General features: G+C 35.0%; 1 protein-coding gene across 1 annotated transcript in view; it reads right to left on the bottom strand.

The window, feature by feature from the left end:
• CNTNAP2 (contactin associated protein 2) overlaps window positions 1–12,848 on the bottom strand; it is a 1,035,266-nt gene that overhangs the window by 706,525 nt on the left and 315,893 nt on the right. The window lies entirely within an intron of this gene.

Below are 12,848 nucleotides of genomic sequence, written 5' to 3'. Positions count from 1 at the left end.
AAAACAGATTCACTTTATGCTCTTAATTATTTATATGTATTAAGTGACAATGTGCATTTTATTTTCCCTCTGGGTGATAACATATCCTTGTTACTTTTGTACATGTGGAATTCATGTAGCTACATCACAGCTCTTCAACAAAAAAAGCCTACGAACACAAACGAACAAAACAAACAAAAAAAATCACCTCAAAAAACACAAGAAAACACAGACACACACACTGACATGAGAAAATAAAGACTCAACCATTGACAAAATAAGGTAATGGTAATATCTAACCATGAACCATCACCTTTCTTAGGGATACAGTGGTTGAACAAAAAAGCCTGCCCTGATATATTTGGAATGTTTTTGGTGACATGAAAATCTAGTGCTAAAGAAAAGTATTATCATGAAAGCTCTCTAAGAAGTAGATAAGGTACAAATTTCCCGTTCTGTAATAGAAGTGCTGATAAATCCGATATTAAAAAAAAAAATAAAATAAATTAGGGAACATTAATGAATGCCTATGAATTATCAGATACAACAGATTCACTGAAAAATCTATACTAACTAATCTCTATAAATCATTTGAGTACTCCACTTCCATTTTACCCAGTTATAAAGAAGATTAACTTGGTATTAGCATCTAAAATGGAGAAACCCCCAAATCAGTATCTTAGCCTTCCTAATGAAGAAAAAACTGTACAAATCTCCTTCTTTTGTATGATATAAATCAGAATTAAGAGAAATGGCTTAGGATTTTTCAAATAATTAATGTACTGCCTTTTGTTTAGTATTGTAGGTATTTCAACAGATGGAAGAAATATGTAGCTTAAATTACTCATTTACTTCACAGGTAAAACTAAAAAAAAGCCTTAGCCTACACCAGTAAGCCTAACTAATCTTTTTAAACACATGCACTGCAGCACAGTCTCTGCTGTAAGTGGAAACACCCTCAATTTATGTATTTAGAAAGCATTAGGTCGCCATAGGTGGTCCTCAATAGGTCTAAATACGCGTAAGCAGCATATTTAATGCTCAGCAACAACACCTAGTTCTGGTACAATTAAAAACCAGTAATTTGGTCACACTGGATCACACATGGAGACCAAATTAATCCTACCTTCTAAAGAAGAACTTTAAGGGGGAAAAAAAGGATTGTGAGTGAATCAAGTAATATATCACACAATTCTCCTAAACTGTGCAGTCTCATGTAATGAAAAATAAAATTACTTTCACAGAAACAGAAACTGAAACACAGAAATACAGAAGACCATTCATTCAGGAATCAGTATTTTGACATTTAACAAAGAAAATAAGTGTCCTTTACAAATCTCTGAGTTAACAAACATTAAAGGAAAAACAAAATCCACAAAAGCACAAGCAAGAGTAAAGGGCAGATGCTTTGGACTGAATTAAAGGACAATTCCAATAACTTTTAAATTCGCTACCACAGTATTTAATGATGGAATTTTGACAATGGAAGATAAACGGTTTGAAACATGATTGTTTATACCACAAACCAGAAAGATCGATTTCCTCCTCCCTCTGCTTTGGCTGCAGCATGTTTGGTCAGAAGCCCGCAGTCGGGTACGCCTCCCATCACACCTCTCCAGCAGCACACCAGGGCTGCACACACCTCTGCCTGGGAGCAGGGATGTGGCACAGAAGAAAGGTCTGTGTCTGCAGATCCTGGGTGCCGGGTTGCTTTTATTTCAGCCAAAGTAGTACAAGGTTAAAGCTAACAATAGAAGGTAGCAGCAGACTGCCACAATTGCCAATTTTTGTCCTAAGTGCCACAATCATATAAACACAGAACTACTTGACAAAGCTTTTCTCAACTATTTTTTAATCCATCAGTATATTTTCTATAGATCATAATAACTTTGCAACTTGGAAACTGCTTGTGCTGCTGCTTCTTTATTAGTGTTGCCTAGCTATAGAGACTTGAAGGCATTTGTCATTAATCCTGTTGTCTAGGTAAAAATGGAATGAAACATTTAAAAGCAGAACAACAGATAATCAGAAGTTTTTGAAAATACAAACCAAAATCTCTTTATAGTATTTTTCTATGCTTATATTACATAATATTTAGTGTTAAGGAAAAACATATATTCTCATCAGTAATGAAAGCTAAGATTGAACATGTGCCTTTGTTCTGTTTCCTGAGGGTTTTTTAATATATTTTGTAAAGTAAATTGTTAGGTTTATACAATTTTCTGCCACTCATAGCTTCAAACTGGGGTGGGAAGAAAAACCTGCATCTTCCTGGAAAAATATTAGCAATATAAAAACTTAGTTACAAAAAATGTGTTCTATTTATGCAATTTGATTTATTTCTAAATATAATGGGAAGCTACTGCTTACTATAGTCTAGAAAAACCTGTTAAATAAAAGATCTATCTTAAAACATAAATAAAATTTTAAAAACTTATTTTAAAAATGTGAGCAAAATCTCTTCGTTTCTGCCATAGAAATAAACGTAGAATTTTGATATTGAGCTTAGAAACATGACAGATGAAAAAAACCTCTCCCAACAATAGAAGTTCATCAGAACTTCTGTTGTTTTACTGATTCCAGTAGATATTGAGAAATCGCCTTTCAATTTGACAGCTGTTATATTTGTGCTACTATTGAAGATGCACAGAAGGAAATATGGAAAATTTATTTGGAATGAATACTAGTTTCTAAACCATTAATGGTCTGCCTTAGCTCTGTTTCACTAGCCCATACTCTTGGATTCAAAAAAACAAGACAGAGAAGCTTCACTTAGTTAAAAAAAAAAAAAAATCCCACAGGAAGCATCCCTCTATTTGCCACTGTGGTCACAATTTTTATGGATAGTCATGAATATGCTTCATTTACTGTACATGTGCTTCTGAAGTGCTTAATCTGAACACTGATTTCTTAATTTGGTTGCAATCACCAATACAGTGGTGGGGGCTAAGAAAAACCCAGAGCTGATACAATTTGCCTTCATTTTTGTTTAGAACTGTAATCCTGTCCTATGTCTATTTTGACGTACCAACTAACAGGAAAGGAAGAAATCTCACTTTCTTATTGCTTTAAAAAAAACAAACTTCCCAATCTGCCTGCTCATTTAGGCTTCAAAATATAGGAAATTCACCATAAATGTGTATGAATTATAGGGAAGGACTATATTTCAGATTAATAGACTTAAAAAAAATATTACATCTCATCAATAACTCATGACTTTAGGTCCAACAGAACAAAAGTTAAAAGACTGCTTACATAAGCTGGTATTTCTATCCCTATATGAAAGTTCCACTAAATATATTGCACTATTTAAACTTCCATCAGAATATGAAATACTCTTATACCACAGATTTAAGAGGAAAAAAAAAAAGTCCTTGGGAACCTTTTGTTCTTCCAGCAGTTTTAGTTATTTCCTGCAGAATCCAATTTTTTACTTACTGTAACCAGAATCATATATACCTTCCTGTTACTGAGATATAATAGCCTTCCCCATATAAGTCAATGCACTGTGCCCTGTTAATCAATTACAGAGCACACTCTCCTGCCAGCATCGCAGCAGCAAAGGAATAAACTCTTCTCCATACCATTTATCTCAGTGATACATTAACATCCAAGGCAGCTTAGGTCCATTTAAATGTTAACTTTTTGAAGCAAAAAGACACTTCCACTCCACTCTATTCTGTTTAGATCAAGAGAATTGATAACTTTGTCATAGGTGTGATGACATTTGCTGCTCTGACATCCTTATTCAGAGGGAAATAACAGTATATGACCATCAAAAACAAGTCTCCTTAAGATTCAAATAATTAAATCAATGGAAGGAAGGCCTCATAATGTCATTAAACACAAATACAAAACATATGCAATCCCCAGTCTTCAAATTCCTCAAGGCCTAAAGATCATTGAAACAGAAGTGTGCTGTGCTCTTGCTCTGCTCTTACATGTTTTCTCAGGCACCTGGCTATTGGAAACCAAAGAGCAGACGAGATGGATCTCTTGTCCTGTCAACTGCAACCTCTCATATTTCTGCTGTTCACATGCAACAAAACCAAGAAAGAATATCTACCCTTTTTTTCCTGTTTTACAGTCTATTTATAGTTTATTTTTATATCCTACCCATCACACTGGATAAACCAAAAAAGGCCTGTCTCCTATTTTGCCTGCAATTGCTTTAATTCCCACTTAGTAGTCTATGAACTATTTGGGGAATAGGGACTACATTATTTGAAGGAACAGCTCTTGATTGTAACACAAAGCAGACCATATACACACAAACTCTCTTATCAACCCTATAGGTTATTAAAGCTTATCCTCAGTATACCAGTGACTTCAGTGATTTTTGATGGGCAAAGCAGAATAAAATACCTTGATGCTTCACTTCACAGAAGTCTGTTCAAATGCTTCCTGATCGATAAACAGGTCACCTGTAAAGTTGCTGACATATCTTATCAAAGTAGTCTCAGTAGATGAAAAAAACAATCTGCAGTTCATCTGTGTCTTCTTGACATTTGTATCTAGCAGTAGGTTAGAATGCATACAAACTATCTAAAAATGTTAAGAAATGGGAACAGTATACATTTATAGTCACAGGTAGTTTTTATTAATAATTTGGATCTCCCAGAAGCTCTTGCAAAGATTTTGTCAGCAAAGTAAAAAGAGAGCTATGATGTGTACAGTGGTTCTTAAAATGAAAAATATTTGGATACTGATAACTGGAACTCATCAGAAATAAGTGATGGTGACTTGCTAAGTATGCTTTTGAGTAAGAAAAGCTTTTACATCATATAGTCCAGTGTGCACTGAGTAACATACCTTTAAATAAATACCAAATCCCAAATCCACAAATTAGTCTCTCCTGCTTTAAAATTTTCAATCAAGATTTCCTATCAAATTATAATCTAGAATAACAGTTTTGCTGAACGATAGATCTAAGACACAAACATGTCGCCAATAAAAACTTTACTAAAAAAGGCTCCATATGTTATTTCAGAAGTGAAGAACTCAAAAGCTGGACAACTTAGATTCAAAAAGGAAAATGACTGCAATGTCAATATTATATTCCTAATTCACCATAATAAATTGCTAGTAGAATACAGAAGAGATGACTCAATCTGTAGCAGCATTGAAAAAATATGGATATTTATCCAAAGCCGTGACCCTCTAACTAAAAGTCCTAATCAGTTCTCTTTTACACTAGACAAACAGAACATTTACAATACAAACCACAAAATCTGAACTATTAACAGTATATCCAACTCATTAATTATACAAGAATGCCTGTCAAGTCTAGGAGAAAAAAAGTTATACGCAATTTCAGTCTTTACTTGTAACGCAAAAGGCTCCTGCTTTAAATATGAATTCCAATATAAATGTTAGGGAGCAAGGGAGAGAATCATATCATCTGGGTTTAATTTGTACTGTGTGCTAAATGCCAGTTTATCCTAAACACATTTTTCTCCTCCAATTTGAATACGTAATTTCACTGTAGTGTGCTGAGGAGGAAGAATAAGCCACCAGGCACTTCTGAAAAGCAGTCATGAGGTTGCAAGGGCACTCTGAAATGTGGGTAAGTACATATGGGAACTGGCATATCTCCAATGACAACCAATAGGAATATTAATGGGGCTGGTTTGGATTGCAGTGTATTATTATGCTGAGACAGCCACACTTTCTGTATAGCACAGGCAGGTTTTGTAATCCAAAATGAATGCTAGAATATACCAAGCTTAATTCACAAGCCTGTGTCTTATGCACTGTTTCAAACGAACTTTTAAAGGGATGCAAGCCAAAAGTCAGGAGATACTTCAAAGCAGATCATCATCAATGGCAACCCCTTTAAAAATCAAACTTAGAAGCAGGTGTTATTGAAAGCAGGCTGTCACAAGCTTAATTTCAACCTTGGCCCTGCGTCACAACCCTGCTGTCCAGGATGATATACTTCTATACAAACTTCAGATCGTGTGGGACAGAAACACAGGTAATGGCTGAAAAAAGCCAGGTAGGGTATACCTCATGCTCCCAAGTACTTAAGTCAGTAAGAAATCAGTGAAGATTTTATCAAAGACCACCTTCTCTTATGGGGAAAGAAAATACTTGCCTGTTAGGTGTACTTGCCAGATATACCAGCCTTTGATATATTTGGAGTGGTTCAAACAAACAACCCAAAAGCCTTTTGCATGTTTTACTGTGCTTTTCTTGACTTGGAGGACAGTTTAAAGAAAACCCACCATAGACTGCTACTTCCTTTTTCTCTTTCTTAGGATAACAAGCTAACTTTACTCCTCCCCAAGTGTCTTGGACCTCTTTATCTAGATACTAAACAGGAATGATGACTGGTAGAGTAGAAGCTTAATTTTTCACCCTCTTCTGTCCCAACTATTTTCCATATTACAGAAGTTGGCAGTTTCTCCACATGACTGGCATTTCACAGAACACTCTTGATGGACTGTTAGAGAGCCAAATTCACATTCAGCTTCACGAGCAAATGAGTCTAAGTGTCACTGAAGCTTTGCTGTAAGCATTGCTAGAGCTCAGCTGTAATCGAAAAGATTAGAGCAGCTCATATTGATCGCCTGGGATGTTTCATATTCCACTTCAAGTTGCATGCCACCAATAGAGGTAATACATTGTTGCTCAAAAAGGTTAACTGCTGCTGGAAAGGAAGAAAATGTAGCAACTATTTTTCCCCCTACAAGGTGAAGCCATAAATTACATTAATTCGGTGGTCTTCACAGAACCCTTAAGTATCAAGGTTACTTGCTTTGAAGTTTATATCAAGCTTTTCTTTAGAGCATTTTAAGAAAAGGAACAAGTCTCGGGTAATGTTTTTTTTATGGCAGTTACTCTGAGCAGAGCAGTGGACAGGCAGTGAGATCTGTTTCTTTGTTCTGGTTCTGAATCAGGAGTTCATCTTTGGGCAATACTGGGTGCATCACCAGGACCATTTCTAAAAGCACATTTGGATGCCCAAAACCAGACCGTACTTTACAAGATTTTACAAAGTATCTTTTTACCTGAAACTTCATTTCTTTTACCTATTGACCAGTTTTTAGAGTAGCCAATGACTTATTAATCTGAAAGTCATGACAACCTTATTATTACTACATGGCTACACATTTTGATTCCTACAAATTAGCGTCCTATTCCATCACAAGGCCCAGGCTATTAATAAGTAAGAAAACTTTCTTGATTTGAGGAAATTTTAATAAACTTTTTTAAACATCCCTGAGAAACATTGGAAATGAAAATAACATAAGAATTGTATCAATGTGCAATGTACTATATGACTACTATGAGACATTTCTGGATTCATTGCTTTAATCAAGGGGCACACAACATAATCCACAGTACTCTTCACACTTCTGTCTTTAACCACTGAAAATGAGAAAAGGGTTAAAGCTAACATCATTAATTACTGTGATCTACAATTTACCCAGAGAGATTAGGTTTTATTTCTTAATTAAATTATTCAGTTTGGAATACTTTTAAGTATAAATGTATACAAAGCAGCCTCCTGAAATTCAAGTTATCAAAATTTCAATGTTTCATAAAGGAAAACTAGAAAATGGTATCAAAAATTTGCCTAATTCAATTTTTCAGAAAAGTGTAATCAATTTAATTCTGCATACATCAAAATGCATATTCAATTTAGTATTTTATATTTGGAAAGAACAAGGGACATTTGTTTATATTTATATTTAATAAAAATTAAATATATATCTAATTGTTTAGTAGAATTCGATTTCAAATTATTTAAAAGGTTCTTTTTATAGTATCTACGTTATATGGACGGTAAGACTCCTTAGGCAGCTGGTGTTGGCTGGAGGTTGTGGTTGGATTTTGGGTTTTTTTTTGTTGGAAGAGAATGGGCAGCAGACGTTTTTACATCACTCTAAAACAACAGCACATCTGGATTGCATTTGGTCTACTTTACAGTCTACAGTCCATTGAGAATTCATCAGATAATCCCACCCTTGCTACTGTGTCTTTTATGAACACATTTGTAAACTGTTTCACACCCTGTAAAACTCAGAGCTGTATGAGAAACCTGTCAGGTTTTTTGCTCATTTAAAAAAGTCTCAACTACTCAGGTCAATGGCACCTGGAATAATTGAAAGTCAGTCAGTCTGGTTGTATGCTTGGGCTTTCATTAAACTGTCCTTAGTGCATAAGCAGTAGTAGACTATCAACTCTATGCAAAGTAAAACTCACCAATATTTCCATATTTTTGCATATCCAATCCGCAGATGCCTCTTCAGTTATTAACCTTCTGACATGCAAATATACTTCTTCACCTTTTCATTACTGAAAATACCTGAGCATTTTGAAGGAGTTTACAGCAAACGAAACTCCAGCTGACGTATCTTTACAGGTACATGTGATTTTTCACATACTGATGCCTATCTGAGTTAAGTATGAAGAAACCTACAGTCAGGTCACGTGAAGTTTTAGAGTAGCAGGCAGAAGGACTCATAATGATGAAGGAAAAGAATACTGAAAATCTTCAGAATTTATTCTTCAGTCTCATTTAAATTAAAATAATTTCATTAATTATCTAGCCTATGTTCCTCCTCTGTCAGTTTTATACCAACTAGTACCTTTTGTTTATTTGGAGGGGTGGGGTGGGTTTGTTTGTTTTGTGGTTTTTTTGGGGATTGTTTGCTTTTCTGGGTGGCTTTTTTTTTTGTTGTTATTGGTTTGATATTGTTTGTTTTTCAGGACCTAGAGATAAGACACTAATAGATTTTTCTAAATATTTTTCTCAAACAGGTTTTTTCTTCATCATTGCTTTAGCAGGTTTCCATCTCTAAAATTAAGACTTTATCTCAAGCAAAAACAAAACATGGGTTTTTTTTTCCTCACGGTCCAACTTATTATAATGGTCCCTTTACTTTTAGCAGTTCTTTATCAACATAATTATTCTGAATTTAGATGTTACTCTAGGCTTTGCTAATTTAATCAAGATCAAAGCAACCAGGGAGTGACTTTAAAATTGCTGGACACTTCAACAATTAAAGCACTCCCACAGAAAGCCAAATGTTAATTCTCAAAACAGTATATCATAGGTACAGAAAACAAAAGATGTTTTAGTGTACAGAATGAATATCAAAGAATTTCACAAAATTATATTCAAAATATTTTATTATCACTAATGAGGCTATCTACCTACCTATGCACCGGTTAAGATGTTTACAAAAAGTCTTGTAAAAAAGTCAGCTCAGAGCAAACGCTGCAGATTCCTGTCTGAAGAAAACTACACTTTCCCTATAGCGGTTAGGAAGGAAACTCTGTTCCTAGCAGGCAGACACAATATTTAATACCATTAAGCATGCAAAGCACATTCCACCTTTGGTTAGATGAGGAACAAAATATAAAGTAGCAGGTTATGGAAAACTCAGCAGAGAATTGTCTCTCAATTTGCACAGCTGAAAGCCAATATCACTTAAGCCTAAAATCGGGGTTTTATTCAAAAACATTATTAATTCCATGCTTGTGCATGGTTGTTTACCTTCATAGCCCCTTTAGAGAAAACAGGTATGTCATATTTATTGCAGAAGCTATTATCAGAGAAGTTTATCAGTTGTCTACAGTTAGAAGTGATGATAGAAGCAAAAGCCAAAAGATGTGTGATCTATGAATTTAACAATATTATACTGACAGATTATTATTTCCCTCTGTGCAAATGACAAATAAGGTCTAACTTTTGTTTCCTGCCTCTTCTGTAAAGATTGTCACCTCCAACTAAGAATAAAATATGTGCTTTCTCAATTCCTGTCACTGATGCTTGGGAGGATTAACTCTGATTGCATTTTGCAAACTCTTTTGTTAAAAAGCACACTTTCCCACATTTCTGAAGAAGTATCAAGTGACCACAGAATTGTCATAATACATCAATTTCACCAAAGCATCAATAAAGTATGCTGAAAAGGTATTTTTGCAGGTGAAAGAAGAATTACTTTTGATCTTTTTCCTTACTCTTGGATTAATGTAGGGCTTCCAAACCATGCTGACATATTTTTGGGGTTCTTTTAGGCCCAAAATCCTGGCTAGAATGGTGGCTAGGAAAGTAAGAACAACAACAAAAGAAATTGAGGACCATTTGATAACAGAAGAATGTGAACATAGTTTAGATTTCTGAACTTCGTTCTATCCTGTAGACTGACGAGCAAGCTGCGTTACAGCCGCCCTGTGAGACACAGTATTCTCTGAGGCTTGTTGAACATACTGGGAAACTCAAACCAATTATACACCATGGCTGTGAATTTTGACACTGGAGGCCTAAATTTCTTACACTAGCACCTTGAAGAAAAGATATATATAAATCAGAGCAAGCTAACAAATGCTTTCATATGCTGGGAAAAAAAAAAAATCTGCAAGCTGATTCCAATGTGTTCAGCATCCTTAAGCACACAAGCAACAGCATGTGGTACAAGGCAGTTTGGGACAGTACCTTCATAGGACACATTTTTTGGATGTGTTTCACCATATTCCTCAATGTTTGAAAGCACCTAGCATTTAATAATTAAAGGTAGAATGTTTCTTTATTTCCCTAGAGACTAAAGAAAATATCCCACCATTACGACACGAAGAGATGAAGATTTGCATAAATTTGTATATCTGAAGCTGAATAGAACATTTTTCTTTCTGACAGACTTACAAGTTGGATAGATGAGAATGTTTGATTCACAGGTGTAAAGTATTTATAGGATTTCTGCTTCTGACACAGGTCATGTCAGTCTGCTTGGATTCATGGTTTTCTAGTAGGAGTAAAACATGGGAGTAAAGTCAATGTTTAAACTAAGTGATTTAATGACAGCAGGAGAAAATTTCAAACACTTAAAAAAATCTGTATGAATGATAGGTCAATTCTTTTCTAAAATAGGATAGCTAAAGTGAGAAATATCATTCAAAAGTGCAACTTCCACTTTTGAAATGACATTCAGTTTTTAATTCCAGAAAATGTGGCGTGCCCAAACTCTAGGGGTTAGTTCTATATTCATGGAAGACAATAAAGTCTTGGGGGTGATGGTAAGGGTCTATGATAGTTTTATCATTAGTGGGAAGAGATATCTATTTGGAGTGTTTCAGATCCTTCTATGTCCTTTTTAAAAAGGAATGAAATTCCAATGCAAAGAAAGCCAGGGTCAGCCTTTATTAATCCTTAGCAGAAGCATAGGAAGCAATATCAAACAATTGCACAATAAGATGCAGAATTCAACTTTAAGTGTGGTTCAAGTGCATAAACCATGGCACTTATCAGGAAAATACATATCCAAATGTTAGAGCTCAGATTTTTTCAAAAGAAGGAATATTAGTAAATGACATGTCAGATCCTCCTGCAGGTACAACTTTACAGAGCAAGTTACCATTTGATTTGCTTCTTATTTTGTAGTTTTCCCTTCATTTTTAGGGAATCAAAACTAGTCATATGTCTAACTCTCATGAAAAATTTTTATCATTTGGATTGAAGGGGGTTTCGGGGAGGAATAGACAACAATCAATCATTGTGTAGTGGTGTCTGGGTTTTGTTTTGGTAATAGGGTGATATTCAGTCAAAAAGGTACATCATCATCTACTGATATTTCCCAGAATACCTGAGCAAGTCATTATGCTAAATAAAACAGAGGGGCAAACACAAGAGGTACAGAAGACCCCAATATTTTGAGATCCACACTCCTCTTAGTTTAAACTTTTTGGCTGCATTTCCTCTCTTGAAGCTACTGAGAGAAAAAGCTTCTTCCTTAAGCTTCTCTGCCCTAAGAACACCACAGGAAATGTACAATGTAACAGGCTCCTAAAGTATACAAAGAACTTTGTAGTTAAATGAATTTTGCTTCTTTCCAGCCTCCTCCCCCAAAAAAGCAAAAATGCATATGTCCTGTACAAAATAAACAAGCACTATGAACATTTCCAAAGAGCTACTTAACTGAAAAAATAAAAAAAAAAAAAATCTACCCAGACTATAAAGTGCAAGTCAAAGGACATGGGCTGCCTATACTGATCAGTATTGATAATTGAGATCTTAATGGTTCTGCCATACTAGCAAAGATTGAAAAGAAAGGATGGAAGGATGATCCTGCACTTCTCCTACACCCAGTCTTTGCGTTGCCCCAGGCAAAATTTGCTTGCCTTTGGGAACTAAGCATCCTCAAAAAAAAAAAAAAAATTTCCATCCATAGCAAAAGAGAGTATATGCCTTACTCATGCTTTTCTGGTGCATTACTGGGACAAGAGGAAGAAAGCTTTGGTTAGAAACAGAAGAGAAGAAAATGCAAAGTAGGCAAACCAGTTCTGAACTCACTGTGCATCAAAAACAATTTTCAAAGGGCTTAATCAAGAGTAGGGTTAGTATACCAAAGTTCCCTTTCACTGTGAAAGTATTACAATTCCAGGTAGCTTCGTGTGCTCCCAAAGTTTTGTGAGGCTTTTTTGTTTGTTTGTGGGTTTTTAAAAATCCCTCAGCTTTTCCCTGTGTACTTTTTGTCTCATCAGAAACTCTTAAATTAAGAAACACTCATTAAAGAGAATTGTAATGTAATTAATCTTAAAAGCTGGCTAGAAAGACGCTATATATATGATTTCTATAAGACAGATTTTCAAATATGGTATGTCACTGCATTCCTCTTCCTGATTTAAATTACCACACCTACCTTATTTTAATGTTCTGTGGAAATTCAAGCCAAAATATTTTACAACAGCCTTAGCTGTCCAGCTTATCCTGCTGTTCACATAGCATGCTTTGAATATAAGTTGTTGGGTTTTTCTAATCATCAAATGCAAACAGTATTGACAGCAGCAACACCTATTATTGTGTGTTCATTATCATGCACAGCTACAACTGAGGCATTTTTAAGACCGAGAGTATGTGA

Source organism: Corvus kubaryi, unplaced genomic scaffold, assembly GCF_017639235.1.
Source record: "Corvus kubaryi isolate FWS band 111438036 unplaced genomic scaffold, C.kubaryi_AGA036_p1.0 37398, whole genome shotgun sequence".
In the NCBI taxonomy this organism is placed as follows: domain Eukaryota; kingdom Metazoa; phylum Chordata; class Aves; order Passeriformes; family Corvidae; genus Corvus; species Corvus kubaryi.
This window is presented reverse-complemented; position numbering and strand designations above follow the sequence as displayed.